The sequence below is a fragment of the Mesocricetus auratus genome, unplaced genomic scaffold (genome assembly GCF_017639785.1).
Source record: "Mesocricetus auratus isolate SY011 unplaced genomic scaffold, BCM_Maur_2.0 Super-Scaffold_100694, whole genome shotgun sequence".
Classification (NCBI taxonomy): domain Eukaryota; kingdom Metazoa; phylum Chordata; class Mammalia; order Rodentia; family Cricetidae; genus Mesocricetus; species Mesocricetus auratus.
Genome location: NW_024429268.1, coordinates 3,851,823 through 3,873,951, shown reverse-complemented (window position 1 = coordinate 3,873,951; position 22,129 = coordinate 3,851,823). Strand labels below are relative to the sequence as shown.

General features: G+C 41.2%; 1 protein-coding gene and 1 long non-coding RNA gene across 10 annotated transcripts in view; one reads left to right on the top strand and one right to left on the bottom strand.

Moving 5' to 3' along the window:
• Nucleotides 1-22,129, bottom strand: part of Tpk1 (thiamin pyrophosphokinase 1) — a 312,826-nt gene that overhangs the window by 46,228 nt on the left and 244,469 nt on the right. The window lies entirely within an intron of this gene.
• The window catches only part of LOC121137758, a 316,737-nt gene that overhangs the window by 175,670 nt on the left and 118,938 nt on the right, over nt 1-22,129 (top strand). The gene's annotated exons all lie outside the window — the stretch shown is intronic.

The following is a 22,129-nucleotide window of genomic DNA, read 5'->3' as shown; positions in this document are numbered from 1 at the left end:
TGAACGACAACCCTGTTACCGCACACTGTTGGCTCAAACCGATGCACCAGCTCAGCACTCGATCCACAAAACTGCAGTCACACACACTAGCTTCATACAGAGTAACCATCCACTGCATTTGAGTTTCTTGGCTCCGAGGCACTTTTTTCTTCTCCTCCAAGCCCTCAGAGAGACTCATAAACACAAAAGTACATTAAATATACATGCCACTATGTGTTCTGAATTGCAGTTGCTAGTGAGAAGGGCTGTTTTTTTTTTTTTTAAGAAATGTGAAGTTATTCTAAAAAGGACAAGCACACTGATAGACTGGGTAACAGGGCAAGGCTGTCTGTTTCAAGTAACTGGGAGGTCAAATGCTATGCCTCAAAAGGGTTAACAAATAAAGTCTTGAAAAAAATAGGTAATCAGCTTAATGCAGAATAATCCTCATTCTCTTAGGAGTCTAATCAGCAGATATTTAAACATGAAAACCCAATGTTTTGCAAACACATGTGCGCGTGCACACACACACACACACAAGCAAAAAAATGGCGTTATTTAAACAAAACAATCAAGTCTTGCTGCATGGACACATGGGCACATCTGAAATCTTTGGGGCAAAGTCACTTGAAGAGTACACAAGAGCTGGTGTCTACATTATTCAGTGCATTCTGTAGATGGCACTACAGGTCCAGCAATGATCCTCTGCTCGTAAGTCTTGCAATCACTGTCGAGCTCAGTTAGGCATCATGCTGTACTCTATGAAAACCACATCTCTTCTGAGAGCAGAAATCACTGTGCAGTGGCAACCCTCTTTTTTACAACTGCAGGACACAAACTCGTGTCTGCAATGTAATTAAACATCTCCTTAGAATGTACTGTGCCCTACAAAGGCTGGGTTGCTGAAATGACTCTATTTATCCTGTGCTATCTCTTTCAGTCTGTTTTCAAGCGTAGCTTGATGCTGGTTCCCAAGGTTGAAAAAAAGTTTCGTTGACAGAATGAAAGATAATGAAGCATTAATGCCAATACTTGATCTCACTGTACCAAGCGAACAAGTTTTTACGGCATTTAATTTGTATTTCCAGGCCCAGATATCTAAACGACACTCTACAGAAAGGCAAGTTTCATGTCTCCTGAAGGTGATGGTTGAGGGTTAAAGATAGAGTTGTTGTAGATCAGGTTGTGATGCCAAGGTTGGGGGGCGGCACGGGGGGGGGGTAGAGGTGGGAAGCCAGCTGAAGAGCAGCATGCTGGCCCAAGCAATGAGGAAAAGGAAAGGTCAGTACTTCTAGTTTCAAAACCTGCAGTTTTATTTCATTCACACTGATTGACTGTTTAACATTTTTGCAGAGGTCACTAATGGCCATAAAGAAGGAAAAAGTTAGCATAACCGCTCCATAGAACCAGTGTGTTCTTTCTCCACATACTTGACTTTTTCTTGTTCTAGAAAAACTCAAGTCAACAAAATATGTCGTAGTTGAGTAGACGCTTGGCATTATGTTCTTTTGGGCTAGCTCTTCTTTTTAGACAAATCATTTGCATACAGGCAAGACTAAGAGCGACTCATTATGACCATCAAGTCAGCAGCTGCTCAGAGAAGGGCATTCTCTTTCAGGTGCACTGCTAGAAAGAACGAATCTGAAGTCCTTGTCCTCTATTTGTGCTCTGCACTGAACAAGATGCTTTGCTGAACTTTTGTAGCTGACAGTCACCCAGACCACGGGAGACAGTTAATTTCTCTTGACCTTTGTCTGAGCCACTTACTCGAAAGAGCCGACAGGGAAGAGTTGAGATGCCCTCTTTCTAGCCCCTCCTTAGAGCTTACTGCTTCAAGCAGCCTCTCATGCTCACTGCCCATACAATCCAGAGCAGCACAGTGCAGACATCAAGAGTGGGGGACAATGCAGAGACAGACGCTCCCCATCCAGGAGCGTCGAGGTTTGAGGATGATGAGAAAGCAGAGTGGCACTTTGGACAGAAAGACAGGAAGGCTGTAATGTATCAACTCTGACCTGCAGTACCTCAAGCTGACCTCAGAGATTCCACTTTTCAGTTATCTAGGGGTTGAGTTGCTGAAAAGAATCTGACAAGGACTCAGAGCTCTCGAAGACCCTGCACATCGGAGCAAAGATGAGAAAACTCAGGGGTTGTCAGTAATCCTGTTACTGCCCCCTGTGTGTCAGATCTGGGTGCACACCTTGAAGATGTCTGCAGATGGGGACAGTTAATCATCCAACATGCCATATTTCAATTAAGAAATTTCCAATTAGCTCTTTAGATTCAATACAAAGTATCCTATGCATTCATAGCCAGTGGTTCTGTGGTGAAGGTGTGAAGCTTCTGACCAAGAAAGAATTCAGCCTTCTGCCTTCCAGCTAGAAGAAGGTTCACTGTAGACTACACCCATGGAAGCAAACAGCTATAATTTTCCTCAGTTTGTGATCCTGTAGGCAATATCTATTCCTATGAATCTAAAGATTCTGACATTCCATGCTGTGACTCAATTCTAAGGGGTAGGGTTAGAAAAGCTATCTGTAGGACAGTTTTACTTATGTAAAAAAATTGTATTCTGGATGTGGAAAGGGGAAAATAAGGACTTAGCAACCATATACATTTTAATCTTAACTTTAAAAAGATCACTCAACATGACAATGAATTTACCATAATAAAACAATCATGATTTTTAAAACATCACAAGACATCAAAATTTGAGAGCAACATGCATTTAGGGAGAGGGGGGGCAGATTTATACCCCTAAGTGATCACTTGTTTCCTAAAATGAAAAATCACTTGATGATACAATCTGTTTTGTTTTCTGGAAAAACGAGTGAATGCATTTAATTATTGTGGATGGAAACATAATTGCACCTGCATGTAATCACCGAAAAGAGTTAATCAACTTGCCCACTCCTTGGCAAGTAATAATTCAGTGACGGGCATGGAAATCATTATCATGTTTATTGTTTACATTTGCCAGGGCTGAGTTCCTCCCTGGACACTTATCATTTAGCTCTGTCAAAGTCTACAGAGGGCTTGCATGTGACATATGTTGAAATGGAGAGCAGCAGCTAGGCTTGTAAAGAAAATGCAAGGGCCAGTTTTCTTCACCACTCTAGCTCATTAACACAAGCAGATGCTCTCCCTCTAATGGAGACATCCACTTCCAGGCCTGAGCCTAAGCAGTGGCTTCCCAAGTACACAGCCCTTACGGCTTTTCATACCATAAGCAAGGCATTAAGCTAGGGGTCAGATGCACAGGACACCCTAGGCTGTTTTACAAGGATCCGTTTGAAAATTTTCGGTGCATAGTTTGGTTCTGGGGAGTACGTGTGAAGAAGAAATTAAAGCATCAAGATTACTCAGGGATCCCATTACTGGAGGCTTGGGGTGACTCTAAGTTGGTGGCCTGTCCCACGTGTCCAGCGCTCCTGTGTTATGTGTGCCCCGTGTGAGCATACACGTGAACATAGGGCAGTTTGGCTTTAGCTGCAGAGGAAGCTCCCAGGCAGCTCTGAAATCAACTCAGCCCTAAGACCACTAATGAAACTGACTCCTGACGTGGATCCAGGACATGTTACAGATGTACGTTACAGCCCAGGTGACTGCACTTCCCACCTAGGTTTGAGAAGAGTGGGGAAAGATCTTCATCATCTCCACACTGGCCAGAGGGCTGATCTTCAAGATATCAAAAACTCAAGAAACTAGACATCAAAACAGAGAATTCTTAACAGAAGAATCTCAAAGGGTCAAAAGACACTTAAGGAATTCCTCAACGTCCTCAGCCATCAGGGAAATGCAAATCAAAACGACTTTAAGAGATCATCTTACACCAGTCAGAATGGCAAAGATATAAAAACCACTGATGATAGCTTCAGTTGGACGGATGTGGAGTTAAGAGGAACAGTCCTCCAAACTTGTGCAAACTTGTACAGCCACTTTGGAAATCAGCGTGGCAGTTAGGAAAATTGCGAATCAATTTATCTCAAACCCAGCAATACCACTCTTGGGCATATAGCCAAAGGATGCACACTCATATCACAAGGACATTTGCTGAACTATGCTCATAGCAGCCATTATTCATAATAGATACAACCTGGAAACAACCTAGATGCCCCTCAACTGAAAAATGGATAAAGAAAATGTGATACATTTATTTACACAATGGAGTACTACTCAGCAGTAAAAAACAATGACATCTTGAAATTTGCAGGTACATGAATGGAACTAGAAAAAAAGCATCCTGAGTGAGGTAACCAGACCCAGAAAGACAAATGTGGGATGTACTCACTCATAAGTGGATATCAGACATAAAGCAAAGGACAACCAGACTATAGTCCACAACCCCAGAGAAGCTAGGAAACAAGTATAAGACACAGATGGATCCTCCTGGGAAGGGGAAATAGATAAGATCTCTTGAGAAAATGGGGAGCATGGAGGGGGAAAGGGAGGATAGAAGTGGAGGGGGGAGAAAGGGAGTGGGGAGGAGAGAATACAAGAGGAAATAGGATGGCTGAGACGGGGAAGGACAGAGAGAGAGCAAGGACAGAGAGAGAGCAAGGACAGAGAGAGAGCAAGGACAGAGAGAGAGCAAGGACAGAGGTATCTCGATTGAGAAAGCCATTATGGGAGTATCTAGAAACCCGGCAGTAGGTAAATCCCCAGGGATCCACAAGGATGACCCCAGCTAAGACCTTAAGCATCAGTGGAGAGGGTGCCTGAACTGACCTCCCCTGTAATCAGATTGATTTATCATCATAGAACCTTCATCCAGTGACTGATAGAAGCACATGCAGAGATCCATAGCTAAGCACTGGGTGGAGCTCCCAGAGTCCTGCCAAAGAGAAGCTGGGGGGAGGGCTTTGGTCCTGCCTCAGGGATGTGCCACAGTTTGTTGACTCCCCATGGGAAGCCTTACCCTCTTTGAGGAGTGGATGGCAGTTGGGGTAGGGGGAGCAGGAGGAAGGGGGGAGTGGGAACTGGAATTGGTATGCAAAATGAGAAAAGATAGTTTTAAAATAAAAAAGGAGATAGGGAAAAGTAAAGGTATGCAAGGCTTAATCTCTTACCTAAGGGCTAATTTGTTAGAGAGTCACAGCTAGGTGTTGGAGAGATAGCTCAGGAGCAAAGAGCACTGGCTGTTTTACCAGAAGACCCAGGTTCAATTACCAGCACCCAATGACAGCTCACAAGTGTATGTAAATCCAGTTCCAAGGGAAATCCCTAACACCCTTACACAGACACATATACAGCCAATACACCAATGCACACAAAATAAAAATAGGTAATTAAAAATTAGGAAAAGACAGTCATAGCTAATTCTCTGCCAGATTCTCTTCATGTACATTTAAAAGAAAAGAAGAGAAAAAGGAAATCCTGGTGCATATTTTTTATCTTTACTCTAGGCAGGGGATGGTATACATGGTGAGTGCATGGACTTTGGAGTTAGATGACCAGAGAGAAAATCCCAGTTACACTGTATTACTTACTGTTTGTGACCCTAGGTGTGTTAATTAAATCCCTGTTACTATGACAATTTACCTGAGAAAAACAACTTGAAGGAGAAGTTGATTGTTGGCTCCTGAGTTCAAAGCTCTTAGTTAGTGAGTGGGTTTATTGCTTGAGCTTGAGATGGAAAGAAAGTTTGGCAAAGGAGGTTCATCTCATGGCAATAACGAAGGAAGTAGAGAATGAGGGGGAGGGACAGATGAAGACTGGGAAACCCCAGACATTAAAAGTATAATCCAGTGAGAGCCTTAGATCCCCTTACTGGGCCTGCCTACTTATAGGCCATTGATTTATGAACTAACCAGTGGGTTAATTTGTAGATGAAGTTATAAGTTCTCTTTCGATACAATCACCTCTTTACAATGTCACCAACCAGAACTAAGCACCCAATATGAGCTTTTGGTGTCATTTTATATCCAAACCAGAACATCAGGAAATAAATAATCTCAACACCTCATTTCTAACCATGAAAAAAAAAAAAGGACTTGACATTGTGGACTACAGCAATTCACAGAAAATAGAGAGCATCTGACCTTCAAGTACTTAGTACTTTCTTGGTGCACACTCTTGTAATACTTATTAGTCATCATTTCTTGCAGAAAAAAAAGAGGTCATACAGCTAGAAAAAGCTAGAAAAGTATGGACTGTGTCAGGAACTCACTTTGTTAACCGAAGTCACACAAAAGCATTTGTGTTACACTTACTTTAAACAACACTTAGTTACCTTTATGCTTTAAGGTTCTAGGGAAATTTGTGGAGCAAAGTGTTTTACAACTTAAGAAAATGTTAAAAAAAAACCCTTTGGTAACTTATTTATTCCCACTATACATACTTAAAAGCACATCAAGGGAGATATACTAGGGCACTAGAGTCTTCTTCTGTAGTCCTGTTTGGCCACGCAGGTAGTGGACACCAACTGCAAATGTGGGGAAATCCACCTGGCCAAGTATTCGGCTTTTATGTTAGTTTGGCTCTAAAGGACCATTGCTGGCAGTAATGAGGACACTGAGGAGGTGCTCTTAGACGCAAGGCAAGTTACCTACAGCCACAAAGGGACCTTGACTAGCACAGTGCTAGGCATGGCAATGGATCTTCACAAACTTCATGTGATTTTGATACTCAGGGGAAAGTTTGATATCCTGTTCTTCAGCGGTCTATCAAAATCTCAGCGGAGACAGGAGTGTAATTCATTATTGCTGTTACATTGGCTGGTGATTGGAAACACATTACCAATGTACAAATTAGAGCCTCTAATTCTATAGTAATTACCAGCCAATTCTGAAGTTGTTAACACGATTAAAAGTATGAATATATTAGATGATGATTCACTGTCACAAATCAAATTTTGATTGGATAATACTATGTACTAATATGTATGCTATTCAAATTTCTTAAAAGGGTAATTTTTAGTACAAAAACTTTGATCAAAAATTTCAATAATATATTCAGAACAACGGAAAGAGAATGAATGATGGATGGTTTTTCCTCATAAACCTTATTAAAGGTCCTGATTTGGTTGGCCTCCAACTGTTTGGGCTCAGAATTAGGAATTCCACTTTTGATGACAGCTCATATGCATTCATTGGAGAAACATTTCACAGAGTTATTAAGGAAGTAAATTAATCACTAGAAATGCAGCAATGGTTGGGACAATATTTCAACCCAGAAGTTCTTGAAGATCCTGAATTTCAATGATAATAGATACACTTCTTCAAGAAAGCAGCTATAGGTGGCAGCCCTCTAAATGCACAGTAACCTACCCATTCCTGAGGCCACATTTGAATTCTATCTGTAATCCTTCCATCAACAGCGCTAAGTACTGTGACATGCACAGGGATAAGAAAAGCAGGTGGAGAGGCAATAGGATAATTCTTCCATGTCTGAAGAACTACATTAGTACTTTAAATCACATCACTTGTTAAAAGTGGCACTAAACTGGTCATCAGATTTTAACATAACAACATGATAAAATAGATTACAGAAATTAATATTTGAATGCACAGCTTATGCCTATAATCCTGGGACTTTGGAGTTTGAGTTGGGAGGATCTCTGGAAGTCTGATGGCAGCCTGGACTAAATGGTCAGAAAGGAATAGAGACACTTTTAATGCTGTGTTGGTGGTGGAGGATTGGATCAAACAGTGTCATAAATAATAACTAAAGATGAAAGCATGCTTTGCATATAAATATAGATACTGAGGATGAAGGTAGATGCTAAAAGTGATGCACACAGTAAAAAGAATGATTTTTTAAAGGGTAACTAATTGCTGGGTGGTGGTGGTGCACACCTTTAATCCCAGCACTTGGGAGGCAGAGGCAGGTGGATCTCTCTGTATTTGATGCCAGCCTGCTCTACAGAGTGAGTTCTAGGACAGCTAGAACTGTTTCACAGAGAAACCCTGTCTCAAAAGACCAAAAAAAAAAAAAAGAGTAATTAATTGAGCTATGATCATTATCTTAGTTAGGATTTCAATTGTTATGATGGAAAACCATGAAAAAGTGAGTTGGAGAAGAAAGGATATACTTGGTTTATATTTTAGTATTGCTGTTCATCATGGCAGGAAGTCATGACAGGAACTCAAACAGAGCAGTATCCTGGAAGAAGGAGCTGATGCAGAGGCCGTGGAGGGAAGCTGCATGCTGACTTGCTTCCCATGATTGCTCAGCCCATCTTACTAAGAATCCAGGACCACCAGCTCAGGGATGGCACCGCCCACCATAGGCTGGGTCCTCCTCCTTTGATCACTAAATGAGATAACGCCTTACTGCTGCATCTCATGGAGGCATTTCCTCAGCTGAGGTTCCTTCCTCTGATGCCTTTAGCTTGTGTCAAGAAGACACACCAAACCAGCCAGTACAATCTTCTAAAATATGTTCCAAATATATCAATCCTTTTCGATATAGTGAGAATCGCTTCCTCTGAGACATTATTAAGATAGTGGACAGCACTGAAAAATGAGTTTTATCTCAGAGACATGCAGAACTGAGATAGCTCATCCAAAACTATGGACTCTATCTTTCTCTTATCTAGCACCTATCATCATTTCAGAATCACATTTGTTAAGGCACAAAGGTAATCATCTGTCCCTTCAGCTTAAACATTTCTTGCATTGCCTATGAAATCAAGCCTGACTTCTAACACACACACACACACACACACACACACACACACACACACACACACACACACCATCTACGAGTGGATCCCACCTATAATTCTAGCATCATTGTCCTTTAACACCTCCTCCATTGCATGACTCAGCCATACACAGACTAGAGACCATTTTAATGGTACCCCTGGCTCTGGGAATGGGCTTCTGTTTCTCTTTACAACTGTTCAAAGTACATTATCTCTGTAGGCTGTTTATGTCCACGAAATACCATTGGTCCCTCTAAAGGAAAAGTTACGAAGCTTACAAATGAGTCTTTTGCATGAAAGGAAATACTCAATTACAGGCACACACCTACACACATGTTGTGGGATATTTGTACACTGTGTGAAAATATATTGACATGACTGGTTAGCCAATAGTCAGGCAGGAGGTATAGCTGAGACTTCCAGGCAGAGAGAGAGAGAGAGAAGGAGATGAACTGAGGAGTAGAGATGACATGGAGACTTGGAACAAGTTGGACACACAGAATGGAAGCGAGGTGAGGTAAAAGCCATGTGGTAGAACATAGATTAATAAAAATATGGGTTAACTTATAATGAGTTTCTAAGAGCTAGTTGAAAACAAGCCTAAGATGAAAGCAAAGCTTTAATAATTAGTAGTAAGTCTCTATATCATTTGAGAACTGGCTGGTCAATGGAAAAAGACTCTACACACACACACACAAGTTACACACTATTTAAACTACATGGGAGTATTCATATGAGTAGCTGTGCTTTAAAATACAACAGGAAAATTTGCCCAACTGATCCTCTTCACTGCATCAAGGCAAAACAGATATCATTGCGATAACAGATCCATGGAGAGAGTGTCTTAGTGTTTGTATGGCTGTGAAGAGCCACCATGACCATGGCAACTCTTTTTTTTTTGTTTGTTTTTTTACGAGACAGGGTTTCTCTGTATTGTTTTGGAGGCTGTCAGTCCAGCCCAGCCTCGAACTCACAGGGATCCTCCTGCCTCTGCTGGGATTAAAGGCGTGCGCCACCACCGCCCGGCGACCATGGCAACTCTTAAAGAGAACAATATGTAATTGGTGGGCACTTGCTCACAGTTTCAGAGGTTCAGTCTACTATCATCATGGTAGGGAGCATGTCGGCAGGGGCCATGGCAGTGTGCAGAAGGCAACAGAAAGTCAACTGGAACACTGGACGTTATACTGAGCACAGGAAAGCTCAAAGCCCCTCCCCACAGTGACACACTCCACGGCCATATCTACTCCCAACAGAGTCATAACTCCTAAAGTGTCATTCTTTATGAGATTATTGGGGTGGCGGGCGATTACATTCAAACTACCAGAGACAACAGCATCACAACAGATAAAAAATAGATTTAATATCTTCCCATGTTCAAAGATAAAATCAAGTTTATATCCTTGCTCTCCTCATTTGATGGCTCTTGGCAATTGTTTCATCTATTTTTGTCCTCAGGCAGGGTTGCCAATTTCTTTCCTAAGCCTCATCTGCCTATGGCGTAGGTCTCCTTAATTCTAGTCCTTGCTCTGCTGGCAAGCTCCCCTTCACTGCCTTGGCATCAAAATGAAATGATGCCGTGAAGGAAAGTGACCTCCAAGAGTCAGTGTATAGCGTAGCAGCCATTCCCTTGAATTGCTCTCCTCCAAGCACGTGAATAGAACACAGTTTGGAGACATATAAGTCTTTTGTTGATAGTCTGCTTCTGTGTCGGCATCTCTGCTTCCCCCCCCCTTGGATCCTTTCCCTTTATTTATTCAATTATATCGCCATAAAATTTGCTTTTAAGTATGCAAGGGCATAAAATACCAAGATTTTAGTGTCTGTGGTTCCCATAACAAAAATGAAAAGATCTGATGAAGCCTGGAAATAATTGAGTAATAATTCTGATAAATATTCTAAATACACCCTGTAGTCTATGCTGAGCACATGGAATCTTAGATCTTAAACTGCTGTTCAGCACTGCATGAGAGAACTTGGCTAAATATTTTAGGGAAAACTGTTGGTAAGTTTCTAACTTGGAAGAAGTTTCTCCAAAGTTATGTCAGCCTTTGCAAAGCTCTCATCTAACAATGTAATCAGAACCACTTTCCATTCCCCCTGGGATCCTAACTATGATAAACTTACTCTCTACATTTCCAAATCAATGAGGGCAATGTGTTCTTTCAGTAGAATTTCCCAGGTTATAATGTAAGTTACCTGAGAAACAATTTAAAAAGCCAAAGGATTCTGGGATTTGTTCTACTCAAAGGTATGCTGCACTAACAGGGGCATTATTAACACTTCTGAACACACACAACAAAAGAAACCACTCAGCCCCATTTCAGCACCTTCCCCACTCAGAAGCTTCATGCATATTTAAGAGAATTAATTTATTTTCTGCAATTTGCTCTTAAGAGCTTAAGTGGCCATTTGCTGTTGCTTATTTCAGGGTTGTACGCCGTTGTTCTCTGAGTCACCAACTTACAGCGTGAGTGCTTCAGGTGTATTTATGCCCCCAAAGTATTTAAATTACCCATCAGGAAATCCAATTTCCTTTGTATAAGTCTCAGAAGTTATTTTCCACTGTTAACTTTTCTTAATTAAGGATACAGGACTGAATTCACTGCAGATTTCTTGGTACTACACTTATTCATTGGCTCCTGACAGTCAACACTTAAGAATGTCATCAACATTAGAATATTAGATAGTCATTTAGATTAGGTTACTCTTAGATTAGGTGCAGAATGACATTTTGAGAAACCATAGCAGTCATCACCATAATAATATGTACTCCAATCTCTTCACCAGGCACAGTATAGAAACCATCTCTCGGAACCCTTTGCACTGTCCTGTGATATAAATTTCCCTATCATTTCAATTCCAAAGATGTGAGGATTTCAGGCAAAAAAATTAATAATATTTAAACCATCTCATTCTCCCTTTTAAACTGAGCATATAGTTAGGGGACTAAAGGCAACTAGACAGAATAGTACAATTTAAAGACACATGACCTTTAAAGAGATGTACTTGAAAATTCACAGAAATTGAGGTATATATCTAGTTGGAGGAATGAGGGAAAACTTTAAGACTCAACCCCACCCCCACCCCCCTCAAAAAGAAAGAAAAAACAGGTAGGATTCAGAAAACTTAGTTTGTGGACTTTAGGACATGAGACAGGCTGCCCATTCCAAGGCACTGGCCATGAACTATGCATGACTTGGAAGAAAATGAATCTAAGAGCATGAAGGGTATGACTTTTTTGGATTGAAGTGCTGACCCTATTTCCTGATAATAGATTGTGCAGATGTGTGAAAGCCATGGATTTAAGGGAAGGCATTTTTGGATATATAGAAGTGTTACCTTGATGAACAGGGTTTCCTTCAAGACACTGGCTGTGCCAGATCCCTGAGGAGTATCATAGCTAGTCACATTACCTCACAGGAAGAATATCATTTCAGATTCACTTGAGACACTGGTTCTACCCCAGGAACTCCCTGTCTGCAACCTGTCTGGGTTTGGTCTAAGTCCCCCAATGATACCTTGGTACCACTTCCACCCCAACTCCCATGAAGCCGAGGTCCCATTAACCCTGCTTTTGGATAGAATAAAGTAATTTGTCTTTCCATTCTCCTTGAGCATTCCTAGCAAGGCACTCACAAAGTTACACTTTGAGTGAGTCCTAGTTTCCTGATAATCTAAGAATTAGGAATAGTATTGGCCTTACCCAACCCCTTCAGTCTGTTATCTCTTCGGTTCATGAGCTTGTATTTTTCTCTGATGGGGAATCTTTGTTGGGGACTCCTTCACTATTCAGAAAACATTTTCTCAGTGCTTACTCATTCAGAACTATGCCACCATTTCTTGATACAGTAGAGAACCAAATAGTGCTGAGCTCATCAAATTTACCTTTTGGTTAGGAGAAGACAAGACGACTCTTAATTTCATCTGATACTTTCAAATAGTAATGATTTCAACAATGAAAACAAAATAGGAGATGAGATGGAGAGTGCTCTGTAGGGAAGGCCTCCATGCCAAGTCAGAAAGACTCCTCAGACCAGTGGAACAGTGTGGAAGGTATACTAGAAGACACCAGGAACAGGATCCTAGACAGAGCCTAAAGGACTGATGGGGATTGGGCGAGACACAGACAAGAGTGTTCCTCTTATTCTAAGTATGAGGGAAATGTGTTGGAGGGTTCGAATTGGGAGTGGCATGTCATTACTTTAGGTACAGAAAGATTTGTACTGCTTAAACAAGTGATCCAACAGTATTCAAGGAGAAGACACCTGGACTTAAATCAGGTGAGGTCATGGAAGAGGAGATAGGGAGAAAAGGGAGAATTAATTTGAGGCCTTCTATCTTAGCAATGATTTAGATTATGGTTTACTAATGGGAGTGAGGGAGATAAACCAGATGGGACAATAGCCATGTATGTGTTTGACTGATCAGCATGTTACATCAGACACATTTTATACACAGTTCTTTTGATAAAAATATACTCAGCAACAACTCTGAAGCATGTACTCTATGAGCAGAAGGGATACATTACATACAATCAGATGGAGGATTATATCCCAGACATCTCTGTGCACACAGGAATGGTTAAGAGGGTAAGAATGGGAATGTGTGCTTGACAAGCAGTGACATTCAGATTCCTAAAGATATGATGGGTCTAAAGAGCACAGAAGAAAAGAAAACAAATGAACAAACAAGAAACAACACCTCCCCCCCAACAAACAGGCTCAGATCAGACCAGGTGAAGATGGACATCTTACTGTTGAGAATAGTGTGGGAAAATATATTTATTGATTTCTGGGTGACAGATTTCTTTTCAGTTTGTTAGAGAATAAAGACTGATATGGCAAAGCAGAATGACTCCACTTACTGATAAATATGCATGCCACTTATAGTATCATATTTTATGCCTCTAAATTGTAAATTAAATAATTATATACTGTCACTGCACTTTTAGTCTATGTGAGACATACCCAGACCTCAAAGTGACAGAAGTCAGATTTGTTCTTTTTACAAAAGATTTTTTAATTTCGTCTTTGAGACTATCATGCTTTCATGTCATGGATTTTGACAACATTTACTTCCCGATTTCTTCTCCCAACTCTAATCAAATGTTCCCCTCCCAACTTTTTTTAAACAAACCACTGAATCCAATTATAGATGCCCCTGTGTACAGAAGTGCAGTGCCATCCACTGGGGCATGCACCCTGATAGTGGCTGAATCCCTAAAGAAAAAAACATCCTCTCTCGCCAGCCATCATCAACCGCCACCGAGGCTGGGACTCTGAACGGCTTGATCTTTTGTGTGCACTACCCTCTGTTCTAATAATGCTCCTTCTGTGTTATCAAGAGTGACCTAAACGTCTCATCGGCAAAGAACACTCACTCGAGTCTCTTTTGCATCTCATCCAAACCATGAGCCCCCGCTTCCAGCGATGGCTTCCTCCTGGCAAGCCTGGATCCAGGACTTCCCCTCTTCCTGCCTCATTTCACATTCTGTTCCTTCCCTTTCACATGTTCTCAACTCTTTCTTACTCGCCTGTCAAACTGACAGCTTCCCAAGGCTAACTATCACGTTCTTAGTCATTTCCTCTAGTTGACTGTGCTAGGGAAATAAATAAGGTCTACATATGGAAGGAAAGCACAGCTTTGATAAGCAGCCTCATTGTCAGTCAATGTCAGTTTGGGCATCAGTACCAAGGATTTTGTTAAGTAGGATGGGGAGTAAACCCAAAAGGTCTGTAAACAAGTTACAGCCTTGTCACAAAAGGATGGCCACACATGTAAACCAGTGTTGACACTGACACAATGCAGTTAATGAGACCAGGGAATAAAAACAGGCCAGCAAGGGCAAGGGACCCCAACCAGCAGGGTTTTGAGCTCTGGTTCCTGTCCCAGTTACCTCTTATTCCAAACAAGCACCTCTGCCTCTATAGAGGCTGTATGTGAGGACCTGATTGGAACTGAGAGTAGGCGGCTGGACACCTCCTGGCTGGGCACAATTGGCTGACCAGCTCAGACCTCACCCGAGTTTCTAACTGAGTGCTGTAAGAAGCCCCTAGTCTAGCAGCAATACGGTTCCCATTTTCCTTGGGTCAAGGCCCAACCTGCACCCGGCTGCTCTTTCCCTGTCTATTCCCTCCTAGGTGCCTACTTATGGCTCTACGGTAAACGTCTCTCTAAAACCCACCCATTGTGTTCTATGGATTTCCTTCTGCAAATTCAAGAGGCAAGAACACAAAAGCCATGGGCTCAGGGCAGTTTTGGTGGCTGAGTTTTCTAAGATGACTGCCCTGTGAGCCAAGCTCATCAAGAGCTGAGAAAGGCTTCCTTACTTCTCAAAGATGCCCAGATATTTCCTCATCATTAATGCCCCACAGGAAACAGACTATGTTGAGGGTTTCTGTTTTCTATGTCTTTACTAGGCAAGTATTAGAGGTTTCAAATATTTGAGGTCGACTAACAAGAAAATTGATTTCATTACCCTTGATTTAGATGATGATACTTGCCCTCAGATGCGTGTGCATTTGGTATTTTCAACATCTGATGGCAGAATTTAATGAGCAGAATTTAATGAAACATTTTAGACACTGACCTGTGCTTTGACTAGCAATGCATGCTCACACACATACACACAAACACATGCATACACACATGCACACACTCACAAGTAAACACACATCTCACATTCTAGTCACATCACTTTAAGAATTTCCACACTTAGAATTCAACCCATCCCTCACTATCCTAATTGCTTTTGTGGTTTTTGGTAATGAGCTCCTGCTTCATTACTTTTTGCCACAGCGACACTGACTTTGTCTCATGATAGAATTCATGTAGGTAAAATGCACTTGCTCATTTAAACATGTTGTTAATTACCTGAGTTAGGCATGGCATCAATGTAGACAACTAGGAGGAGACCAATACAGGCATCCGATCAAAGGAGACTACACTCTGGAAAAGGAACAGGAAGCATGTATGGAGGATGACAACAGATGTCACAGATTCTGAAAAGTGGCATGGACTAAGAATTCAAAAGAAAGAAAATGCTTCACTTGATAAGGAGCACCATCATCAGTGAATGGTTTAATTTTAAATGGACTTGAAACTAGTGGAGCCGTTAAAGGGAAAACATATTCTAGCAGTACCAGGGATGGAATTACGTGGTATGGGGTGGGGGGACACATACCATGCTGAATATCAAATGTTTTAACAGGCTCCTGGGAGGACAGAACACAACAGTACATTTATACCAATTAACATAAAATACAAAGAATAATGCAAGAGATGAAATAGATTTTGAAATAGCTCCCTTACTCATTTCACACATCAGTGGATGGTGAAGAAGGAGATGACTATTTATATTCACATTATGATCGCAGGAGCATCAAATGGGGAGGAGAAGACTACCAGGGCCATCTCAGTCTTTATTCTCGTCGGCCTACAAGCAAAAAGCCAGATCTCCCGCCATACACAAGTTTTGTACTAGTTCTAATGAGTTTTATGACTTAGTTCCCATTGTAATGAGCATATACCATGTGATGTAGTAGAAACTAGACTACCTTTGTCCTCATAGAGAACTGGCCTTTGATAAGACACAAGCCAGTGGAGGCAAGACAGGTCTCATCTTTTACCTTTCCTAATTGTATGCCAAAGTAAAACTAGCCAAAACTCATTTCTCTTTGAGGAAGGCATGTCACTTGTCCTTTGCAAGTTAGTAATTTGCTTTTCCTTCCTTTCTTTCTCCTTTTTTTTTTCGAGACAGAGTTTCTCTTTGTAGCTTTGTAGCCTGTCCTGGAACTTGCTCTGTAAAGGAGGCTGACCTTGAACTCAGAGATCCACCTGTCCTCACCTCCTGAGTACTGGGATTAGAGGCTTGCGTCACCATCCCCAATCTAAGTTAGTAATTTTATAAATAGGTAAGTAAAATTTCTTATCATTTCTTATCTGGTAAAAAAGCAACAACCACACCTCTAACCCCAGCACTTTGGAGGCAGAGGCAGGCAGATCTCTGCGGGGTGCAGACCGGCAGCTGTCACATAGAAGTCCCCAACTTCTATAGTTGTCTCAGCTTCTCTGGAACTTCTCACTGCTACCACACAGGACACCGGGAGAGGGATGCTGCCTTAGAAAATCGAGCTCCTGGCTTTTATTATCTGGGTGCGTCCCTTCTCGTGGGCTTACCAGTTCTCAGAATGAAGGAAGCCCTCGTAGTCACCTAGTGGTTCTCTGTGTGGCAAGAACCCATGTGATGGACCGGTACTGTCCAAGTCACTGGTGCTGGTGTCAGAACTCAGCCCTGTTGCCTTTTTCTTCATACCAGTAACTGAGGTAAACGGCTACATGATTCCTTCTTCCTACTACATTCCGAGGAAGACTCAGGGTAGGAATAACAGAGACAGCAAGTTATTTTAAACAATGATCTTCAGATAAGTATTTTGTCAGCAGGTTTGAAGCATTGAAAAACTGTCTTCTTGCCTACTTCATAATCTCAAAGTCAGAGGTCATTGATTTCTTTAGTTGGTTTAATTAGACTTTCTTGTCTGGGGAGGAAAGAGAGTTCTGCACAATTCTTTGCTGTATTCCACTAGCTTAGGAATTCATCTGCTCTGTATGTAATCTGTAGCTTGATTACTGCATGAAATATAGCAAAATGCATTCTGTGATTATAGAAATATTTACTTCACTATAAACTTTGGATGCATGCATGCAAGTATATAGGTGCAAGTGTTCCTGCATGATCTCTCTCTGTCTGTCTCTGTCTCTCTCTCTGTCTCTCTGTCTCTGTCTCTCTCTCTGCTTTCTTTTAAGCTTGCAGGACTAGTACTCCTCACTTCCCACTTTTTATTTAAGCCTAGAGTTGTTCAAATGTTTTCAGGTCCCCCTCCCCACCGTTTTGTGGCAATTTGACCTCCAAACAACCTAGGGAACATAGCAGCAGCTCCCTGCTGAGAGCCACCTGCAGCCAAACCATCCTAGCTACAAAACCCTTCTTGAACAGGTTAGTTCCCATCATGAATGCTGAATGCATCTTTTTCCCCTTGATTTTTTGCTACTGTTTCCCTGAGAAGCGTGATAAATGACAACATTTAGTTTATAATCATTCCTGAAATGAGGTGTCACTGTGAAGCTAAGTTACATGCAAATTAGAATGCAATCCACAGAGTGCTGCCTATGTGTTAGTAGTTCAGCTCTTGGAATGAATATCCTAGGTGATGCTTAACATGATTTTCAATGCTAAAGTGTTTGCTCTCTGTCTTCTTTGCTTTTAGTTTGCCCAATTTAGGGGAAAATTCATCTTGAGAAAGGACTTTGATATAGGTTCTTTCATAAAATCCAAAACTTAAAGAAATGCATAAGCTAATGACCAGTGATTAATTCACCCATGTACACAAAGGATGAAGTTAGAAAATATGAACTTGAATGATCCATTCAGTAGTGTGTGTCTTAATTTTTCACCTATAAAGTGATAATGACATCCCCTCCACATTAATATGAAGCCTGAGTTATATGATTGAGTTTAGAGAAAGGACAGGCCAGCATATGTGAAAGAGCTATTCAGAATATAGAGTGTTATTATTTGAGCCCAGAAGAAAATTATACCCGGTGTGCTGTTCCCACAGTAAAAGTTTATTCACAACACTCCTTGATTCTTTCTCTACAATTCATGTAATCACTAGAGTTATTGCTTTCTTGTCTGGGTATATTAACTGGATGGCTGAATGCACAGGACCCACATCTGAATCAGTGCAAAAATGAAACGTGGAGGAGAGAAAATCAAAAGGGACTCTTGAGCTTCCACTGAAGCCATACTCATCAGTCAAGCTGCCCACATAAACACTGGGAACTCACCTCAGTTAGACACGGCGGGGGGTGAACTTGAGTTATAATAGTGTTCCTGAACACAGGTCAGTGAAAAGTTGGCATACACATAAACTCCCATCTGTCATATTCTCTACAAATAGGCTGCTAATTGTTTTCATATTTAAATGGCCAGAAACAACCACCACAAAATATGTTGTCAGGCTCTTGGGTGTTTTCTAGAAATAAAACAGGACGGCTATGACATACAGTAAATTATTGTTGGTTCTTTGTGTTCTCAGCAGAACCACAAAAGGGTAAGGTCTCAAAGAAGAAAAATAATTTATGTCTGCTTCAAATTCTAAAACACAAGACAGGACTGGAACCATGTCAGTGAAACTTGTGGGCATGTACAGGTGTGTATATACTCAGTACTATTTGTGATACTGTGCATGTCATTAGTCTTACATGCTTGAAAAGATAATTTTGCTTATAAACACAGTATTTGGAAACCTTTCGGGATGATTTAGAGTTTAATAACTAAGAAATTTGTCAAAATCAGTTCTATTTATTTATTTTTGACAAATAAAATCAGTATACAAGGTATACGGAAAATGTTGATTTACATGAGTATAATCCTTCTAAAATGTCAATTTCAGAATTCATCAAAAGTGAAAATTTTGTTATCTACTGCACCTGGCAGACAAAATCTGCATACTTGATAAGAGAATCCAAGCTCATGTCATGGTACAAGTGTGCCCATGTGGAAGGGGCAGGAACAAAGTGACAACGGCATAAACAGCTCACAGGTAGCTTCAAGGTGTGCATGGGATGTACGGAGCAAATACCATTTCCTGAGACTCTAATGACATATGTCCGTCAGATTAGCAAGGGACAGCCAAGCCTTCTGTCTCGAGCTTTTTCACGCAATCGCCTCGGATTGCTGCCTCCATTGAGTTAGAAAGCACCAGCGTCTCCCATGGGAACAGCCTCTAAGGCTGACAAGGACCACAAACAAGAGACATGGCTAATAAGAGAATGGTTAAATCCACCTGTGGGTGGAGCTACAGCTTTGGCCTAATGGATTCCTTATGTTTTCCAAGTATTCTTAGATTATACCTTTAACTGAACCTGAGTGTGATCCTTGGGTCACAGTAATCAGGCTGAACGGGAGTTGTGACTCTCACCAAATGGAACATGTCCACCAGGTCAGTTCTTTTACCCTTAGTCTTCACCACTAGTGCCCAAAAGCCATAATGAATGACAACAGTGATATGTATTTTCTCAAGAATATGAATAATCTTCATGCCTATATTCAGAGTCACTATGAAAATGCAGTGGCATCCATCTGTAGTAAAGATGTTACTGGACAGCATTATTAAGTCCATTGATGAAAACTTAGTATGTCCAGTTGAGCTGACACTCTGTTCTCAATGTTCACTTACAATCTCTAGATCCTGAGCCTGTATTGCTTAGGCGGGTGTGAGGAAGTTAAAAACCTTGAGGTGATAAAGACCTGGGTTATCTAGGTGATTCTAATATCATCAAAGATCTCTTAAAAGGGGTTAGCTCGAGTCAGCATTAGAGAAAAAGTGACCTGAACACCGTGTTTGCGCCTCTAGACTAAGTCTGTCATATCATTTGGAGCAGGGCCTAGGACCTCCACTGTGTGTCTATGCTGAGAAGAGTATCCCTCTATGAAGAATGGGCTCCAAAAGTCCATTATTATACTAGGGATGAATGCTGATCCACTGCCAGAGGTCCCATAGACTGCCCAGGCTGCCTAACTGACATTCATGTTCTGGGTCGGTCCTATGGTGGTTTTTCAGCTATCAGTCTGGGGCCCATGAACTCCCCCTTGTTCAGGTCAGTTGTTTCTGTGGGTTTCTCTAGCCTGGTCTTGACCCCTTTGCTCATCACTCCTCCCTCTCTACAACTGGATTCCAGGAGTTCAGCTCAATGTTTAGCTGTGGGAGTGTGCTTCTGCTTTCATCAACTACTGGTAGTTATCAATCTCATTCTAGGAGAATAACATTTAAGGTTGCCTCTCCACTATTGCTAAGATTGTTTGTTAGTTAGTTGGGGGTCATTCTTGTAGATCTCTGGACATTTCCTTAGTGCCAGATTTCTCTTTAAACCTATAATGGCTCCCTCTATTATGGTATCTCTTTTCTTACTCTCCTCTATTCCTCCCCTGGTTCAATACTCCTCATGTCCTTCTCTCCACTCCTCTTCTCCATCTCCTAACTCCATCTCTCCTCCCCCCAAGCTCCCAATTAGCTCAGGAGATCTTGTTCTTTTTCCCATCTATGAGGGACCGTGCATGTTTCTCTTAGGGTCCTCTTGTTTCCTAGCTTCTCTGACTGTGTGGATTGTAAGCTGGTAATCCTTTGTTCTATGTCCAAAATCCACATATGAGTGAGTACATACCATGTTTGTCTTTTTGTGACTGGGTTACCGATGGCTTCTTCCTGAGGAACCTACACACTGATTTCCAAAGTGGCTGTATGTATAGCACTCCTACCAGCAGTGGAGGAGTGCTCCCCTTGCTCCATATCCTCTACAGGATAAACTGTCATTGGTGTTTTTAATTTTAGCCATTCTGACAGGAGTAAGATGGTATCTCAGAGTTGTTTTCATTTCCTGATGGCTAAGGTTTTTGAGCACTTTCTTAAGTGTCTCTCAGCCATTTTAGATTTCTCTATTGAGAATTCTCTATTTAGTTCTGTACACCATTTTTTAATTGGATTATTTGGTGTTTTTGTTACTAGCTTCTTGAGTTCTTTGTATATTGTATAAATCAGCCCTCTGTCAGATGTGGTATTGATGAATATCTTTTCCCATTCTGTGGGCTGCCGTTTTTGCCTTGTTGACTGTGTCCTTTGCCTTACAGAAGCTTCTCAGTTTCAGGAGGTCCCATTTATTAGTTGTTATCCCAGTGTCTGTGCTACTGGTGTTACGTTCAGGAAGCTGTCTCCTGGATCAATTCATTTAAGAGAACTTCCTACTTTTTCTTTTAAGAGCTTCAGTGTGGCTGGATTTATGTTGAAGTCTTTGATCCATTTGGACTTAAATTTTGTACATGGTAATAGATATGGATCTACCTGCAGTCTTCTACATGCCAGCATCCAGCACCATTTGCTGAAGATGCTTTCTTTTTTCCATTGTATAATTTTAGCCTCTTTGTCAAAATTCAGGTGTTCATAGGCTTGTGGGTTAATATCAGGGTTTTGAATTGATTCCATTGGTCTACCTGTCTATTTTTGTGCCAATACCAAGCTGTTTTCAGGACTATAATGCTATAATAGAGTTTTAAGTCAGGGATGGTGATGCCTCTGGAAGTTCGTTTATTGTACCGGGTTGCTTTGGCTATCCTGGGTCTTCTGTTTTTCCATATAAAGTTGAGTATTATTCTTCCAAGGTTTGTGAAGAATTGTGCTGGGATTTTGATGGGTGTTGCATTGAGTGTAGATTTCTTTTGGCAAGATTGCTATTTTTACTGTGTTGATCCTAACTATCCAAAAACATGGGAGAACTTTCAATTTTCTGGTATCTTCCTTAATTCCTTTCTTTAAAGACTTAAAGTTCTTTCTATACAGGTCTTTCATTTGTTTGGTTACTATTAGCTCAAGATATTTTATATTGTTTGTGGCTATTGTAAAGGGTGATGTTTCTCTGATTTCTTTTTTTTTCTTTTTTTTCTTT